The sequence below is a fragment of the Eleginops maclovinus genome, chromosome 14 (genome assembly GCF_036324505.1).
Source record: "Eleginops maclovinus isolate JMC-PN-2008 ecotype Puerto Natales chromosome 14, JC_Emac_rtc_rv5, whole genome shotgun sequence".
NCBI classification, from domain to species: Eukaryota; Metazoa; Chordata; class Actinopteri; order Perciformes; family Eleginopidae; genus Eleginops; species Eleginops maclovinus.
The window spans coordinates 5915647-5922524 of NC_086362.1; positions in this window are offsets into that span (position 1 = coordinate 5915647).

The window sequence follows — 6878 nt, forward strand, 5'->3', positions numbered from 1 at the left end:
TTTTTTTTTAAGAAAATAAGTCCTTCATGTATTTTTCTTTTGTGGAATACTTTTCAACTTTTTCCCACTGCAAAAAAAACTCTGAAAGCTGTTTATATATTTCGTTGAAGGCTGTTAATTCACCTCAAACAGGTACTTTGATGTTCACAGGCTTTTCAACAGACGGTTTGAACAAAGTGAATGTTAGCAGCATGAATTATTTGTAGGCGGGAGTTGAGGGGTGAGCTGCATGTCGTCCCCTCTGGACGGGGCGCTTGCTGCTGTGTCTCTCTGACACAGTTGCCATCACCCCGTGGCTCAAATGTCAAAAACAGTAAGGCCCACCCAGGGACTGCAGCAGGGTGATGGGAAGTATATCCTCTGGGTTCGTTTATTTATGTCTGTGCCATCAATCTCAAACTATTGATGCAATAAGGACAGACTATTGAAATCACATTCAGATAAAAAATGTAGATTGGGAAAATACTGCCAAGATATTTTTTCTACCACGTGACAAGTCTCACAGGAAGTTTGCAAAAAGCGGTGTGCAGTTTTCCCTCATAAAAGCTTCACATAAAAGGTTTGAAAGACATTTTCTTCGTTTTATGGCATTTTATGGAAGCCCTTTTCTGCCAGGTCAAGAAAACATATACCAACAGATACCTAAATGTGTATGCATGTGAGGCTGGCTTGTTAGCAGTTGGATTTTTCAACGAATGGACAACGAGAAGCATTAGCGTGCCAACCAACGTGAAATGAGTTAACAAAAAGAGTCTTCGGAGGACTACATTTGAAGATTTCATTCACAGGTAAGCTTAAAAACACAGTTTTCAAATGACTGAATACCCGTTTAAATAAAAACATCTGTATGAATCATGTCTCAAGTAGCAGTAGTAGTAGCAGTTGTGTATCATGTACGCTGATTCCCTTCCTTGGTTTTCCAGTCAGGATAAAAATCCATACTGTGGTTGAAAGGGAGATCCTATGGTTGGTAACACATTAGTGGACTGGATGTGCCTGTACCCTCTGCAGCTCAATGGCTGTGTCACTGTGAAATTGATGAGGACATGCATGTATTTAGTGTGACCACAGGTCGACTCATGGAGAAAAGGCCTAAAGCTGTAATAGTTTTCTGAACAATTTGCTGTTGATGAAAGGCCATTTAGGTTTAAATGATGCGATGGATTTAAACTGAGTGTGGTTGTGTTTTGACAGGCAGTACTCACTGATAATGTTCACTTGTGTGGGTTTTAATGACTTACTCAAATCATTTCTCCATCTCTTGCCCTTCCCCCCCCGTGTCATTAGGCCTCCAGGAAGAAATCAATCTTTGAAAATACTCTTGCAGCTCAGGGTCTGAAAAGGTTTGCTGATGCGATCGACCTGCTGCCCTACATTTAACTACAGAGGAGTGAGACATGGAGGCGTTCATCTGCCAGATCCCCAACTCCACACACATTTATAGCCACTGACCTTCTGACCCCAGCACCTTTGAACCCAGTTTAATAAGCCATCATTATGTCTCTGTGTCTGCCTTTCACCGATGCCTAGAGACCAGAGGGATCTGCCCTCACGTCAACACTGCATATGAGGAGCACCGCTCAACCAGCCAAAGAATGCATCTTAGTGACAAAAACAACCACTGCTGCAAAACAGCTTTCCCTGAATACATTGTACCTAGTAATTTTACTGTCAAGTCATGTCTGAGCTGTTCTGTTCCTATAATACTACCTGAAAAATGTAATAAATATAGATTTGAAGGAAATACAAATCTGCAATCTGCAATTTCTGCTTTTTCTTGTCAATTAAAGGGAAGTCTTATGAGTATGGGCAACAGGCTAAGAAGGGTGAGAACCAGTAACGTATTGATATAGGAGATCAATACTTTCACGTATCAATATGAACTCCTGTTTGTGCAGTTATATTGGTATCCAAATATTAGGATTGTGTTTCCTTTTCAGTGGAAAACTATGTGAACTATGTAAACAAACCATTTCTTTTATCTCTGTTAAACAACGTCTGATACTTTACAGGATTCAGTTTATATTCAAAATGGTACTTTTTCTTTTTCAACAATTCTTAAAAGTCTTCTTGGTTTCTGGACTTTTCTGAAACTGTGTTTGAAGGATTCCCATCAGCTTTTAAAATGTCGCTCGGAATAAATTAAAGATGGTGAAAAGACAGAGGAAACGCATATCAGAGAGACACAATCCCTCCCAATGCCTGACATCTAGGTCATGGAGAAGTTAATGCATCTCTGTACCCAAACTAACATCTCTTCCTCTGTTTGCCTCATGCTTTATTCAGCGTGCCACTATAGGGCCTGGTCACGTACAGAAGCCTCTCAGAGCGAAGGGAATTGTGTACAAATGTGACACTGACAGCTGTCACTTAAATGTATTCTTTTGTTTGACTGTTCCTGCCCTAAAAAAACCCTCCTTTTCCTTCTCAGTACACCTCAAGCTTTTACTTTTCACAACGATAACAGGGGCAGATTTACCCATTGTAATGTTTGAAGCAATCATTGATTTCTGACATTGGCTGATAGATTACAGTATTATCTGTGGCTAGCTAATCAAGCTAACGGTTGTTTGACAACTGTGTCCTGTCGTTTTGACTTTTACACCAGTCGCTGTGTTTTACTGTTACATAAAAGCTTCCAGTATTAGAGGAGTAATCAATGTTTTTGGCGAAAGTAACTTTGATAGGTTTAGCTAAGGTCGCTAATGTAGGTATGTCAGGTGAGTGTACAGTAGGTAGTAAACTTAAGGCCTCTAAACTGTTTTGTTTCATGAAGTGGTTTTGGTTTTTATGCTAGAGGGTTGGTTCATCTAAATCCTACAAAGAATTCTTCTTATACTTACAGAAATGATATGTATAAAATAAAAGGTAGTCTGACCTTTGTTTGGATATAAAAGATGGATTAAATGGTCCAATATTCCTACTACACATTTGGTGAAGCACCTTGTACTTCCTGTAAAACATATTCCGTAATGATGCAATATCTATAAGTCAAGTTTGATATTATCATTCACTACTAGTCTCCTTTTAAAAAAAATGTAATTACTACTGACAGTGTTGTACTGTACTTGCAAGAGACCTCTTTTTACCCACTTCACCAAATGCAACACCTCCTCCCTCGCCCTTCTTCATCATCATCAGACCTCGTGACATTCTGAAGATAGGGGTGTTAGGCTGGTGCTCCCGTGAATGAACTGTGAGAGAGAAAAAGGGTCAGATATGAGTGTGTGTGTGTGTGTGTGTGTGTGTGTGTGTGTGTGTGTGTGTGTGTGTGTGTGTGTGTGTGTGTGTGTGTGTGTGTGTGTGTGTGTGTGTGTGTGTGTGTGTGTGTGTGTGTGTGTGTGTGTGTGTGTGTGTGTGTGTGTGTGTGTGTGAGAGTGTGTGTGTTGGGGGGTATTTGAAAATGTTTTCATTTGACATTTCACCATTCAAGACGTACTTCAAAAAGATGGCAGTGGAGAGCTGCCAAGCAAGTGTTGGTGCTTCTTCTCGACACAGAGCTGGAAATAGACAATACACATGGGCTGTTCCTTGGCATTTAGACATATCTCACAGATTAACATAGAGCTCAAATATAAAGTAAGCTTTCTGATCTATCAAATGTGTATTTACTGATCTATCTCAACTGTTAGATCTGAACTGAAGGGTATATTGTGCAACAGTATCTCCAGGGAACCCTGTCTGTTACTGATTGATTGATCCACGGCATCAAAATACTTTTTCAAATTGCTACTTGGGAGCCAATCCACTGAGTAAATATTTGATGAGATGTTAATTTAATACGGTGTTCAGTTCTCTGATGCCTCTGAGAGTGTGATTCTAATCCTCCATTTCTAATCATAGGAATATAGATTTTCGTTATTCACGCACTATTTAAATATGAATACGTGAAGTAAAGTTGTTTTTCACATATTTCTAATTCAGATTGAGCTTTTATAAAGATTTTTTTGAGTGAAATGTCCCATGTGGTATATGGATGGGTGGATGTTTCCATCTAGGTATTCCTATTCAATCTTTCTGGTAAACAAAACAAAATCTGTAACAAATTAACAGATGTCAGTGGTGAGGGTAAATGCCTTGTGTAAGAAGTGCTGATGCTTTGTAATTGTAACTAAACATGTATGGCATCATTAGAGTAGACAAACAAGCCCCAAAAATACTTAGTAAAATGGTGGAAACAAATACAACTTGTAAACAAATAGTAGAAATTGACGTAAGCTTTTGTTTCTTTCCAACAACTGTATGGAATTTGGTTTTGCTTGGTCTGATTGGAAAAATATGTAGAACTCTGATGACTAACTATGTGTTATCATGTGGAATAAACAAACAGTGATTACATGCAATTAGTTTTAGACAATTACAGTTTTTCCACATTTCTAAAATGCATTTTCTTAGAAACAAAGAGCCCAGCTGGGATGACAAGTCTTAGATTCAAACCTTTCCATACAATCAACAGAGTCAAACTCAAAAACAAAAGACACTTAATTAAAATTCATCAGTGTCTCCTTGAACAATACCCCTCTTTAATCATTTGCATAATCAGCTTACAGAAATGAGCAGTATTGTATCACTGTCCTGGGACCCAAGCATATTCAGTTTGGTTTCATGATGCAATATTACATAATCTCTCTTTGCTTTTAGTGCTACATCACGCCTTTATCGCATCATCATGGGAACAAAGTTTGCGCGTTAGGTGTGAGTCTCCAGCTCCGATGAGTCACTTGCTCGCTAAAGTGAAAAAAAAAGCATCTTACCAAAATAAAAGCAGCTCAGTAGCTCTGATGTGAAGTGAAAATAGGGGTTACCATAGAGGCACAAAGTGGGAGAGGGTGTCGTTACCATGGGAGACGGGCCAAGGTGACCCAGATGGTACAACAGCAGCTGATCCTTTTGGACCTCTGTGCTTTGACACCAACACTTCATAGCAAAACATCTCACACTGCATTACCCAGAAGTCTCATGTCAAATCATGGTTGCACCCCTGATATTGTTGCGTAATACTTGGACATAATCCTGCATTTAAATGGTGAATAAAAAAGCTTCTGTGTTTACCTTTCACCAAGCACAGTCTTTCTAAATACAGAGTTTTCTTAGTTGAGTGTGTGTGTGTGTTTACTCGGAGCCAATGAGTTAAAGTGAAACTGTTCAACATGTGGCCGCACAGGATAGGCCAAACAGTGTCAAACACAAACTGCTGCAAGTAGAGCCAGGAGGCAAATTGCTTCGTTTAGCATAGCATGAGGGAAATGCACTGAGGGAAACAGCTAGCTTAGCTTTGTTCAATGTTAAAAAATAAGCCAAAGTCAAACATACTCCTTGAAAAAAGGTCCAGTCTGGTCCACTGGATGACTTAAAGGGAAGTCACTGTCCTAATAACTGAAACATATACGCTGGATACCCTATTATACAACCCCATAACGCAGGATTTGCCTTACTGTTTGTCAAAAAGGACAAAAGAGTGTGGAGTTTTACTTGAAAAATTGGCCAATTACTATTTCTTCACAGCTGTAAAATGGAAGCCAGTGAGCTCATGGGGATGCCCGGTCAGACTCAGAAATAACAAGAACCAAATAGAGAAGATACATGAGTTCTTTGCAGGTTTGAGGAAACAGCAGTGGTTTTTAGTCGTAGTTGAGGGATTATCAACACGTCTCAGACTTTTAATTTATTGTGAATGTTATCAGAATGTACTTTAAAGTGAAAGAAAGGGAAACATTTGTTGCTTCTAGGTTGTTATGCAATGGTTTTACTTGTCAAGCCCTCTTGAGATCACTTTGGGCTGAACCCCTGATTTAATCCGTTCCCAAACACAGATGTAAAAAATGTGTGGTTTTAGAAGAGTTTGAAACCGTCCAACAACAGTTCAGCCAAAAGACGTCCTGAAGTCTTCGATCAGCTGTCTGACAAATAAACGTTTGTTTCTTATGAAATATGTATACCAAATAAGACCTCAAACCGTCTTTGTGTTTTTCTGTTTGAGTATAGTTAAAATAAAGTAAATATATAAAATATAGCACTTTTTGAACATTGAAGTATGTAAACATGTCACAATAGAGGCAGAAAATACAAATATGAACCAGAAAATGAGTTTAATATTTCCTCTTTAATGATTGAATGGGCAGATTATTGACGTCATAGGATTTTGTTCTTGTAATTCTACATTTAAATCAGACTCATGAAGTATGTAGACCACACTTACCTTTGTACTATGCAAGCACTTTCAATCTAGTGAAAGAAATGTGCCTAAAATCTTTAGTGCTGCAGTCTTTGAGAGTATTGCGTGTCATAATCATGTTACTGTCAGAAACATGACCATCCAATCATACTAACATGGGTGTACAATGTAATCTTGGTTACACAGACACAGACACAGACATTTAGAAATACTTCCTGTGATTGAATATCCCCCCGCTTCATCTCTAATGAGATTCTCTAAATCTTTAACATGGTGCAAAACACCAAAAGCCACATATAGCAGACACCTCCATTATTTAAACCGGCCTGCATGTCTACAATCAAAAAAAGGGCATTGACCTAAAATAGCTTTCCTCAATCTAATCGTGCTTCGACAGAAAAGTTTGATCGCCTCGTCTTTGCTTTTAAAGACTCCCTCTGCTTCCCCAGAGATGGAACGAGTGGGCGACGGTGGCTGAAAATAGCACTCGTCTAAAAAAAGGATGACTCAACGCTGCACCTTATGCTTAATTAAAGATTAACGATTAATTGTGGTGCGGTGGTTTCTCAACGACTCACTTTACTTCTCTGATTAGGGTTATGTAACACTTGTTAATACTGCATGGACCAAGCTGAAAAAGTAATGACATCTTCCAGTGTGGCAGAATCAATCCCGCCCTTACATGCCGCAAAATTAAAAGCAC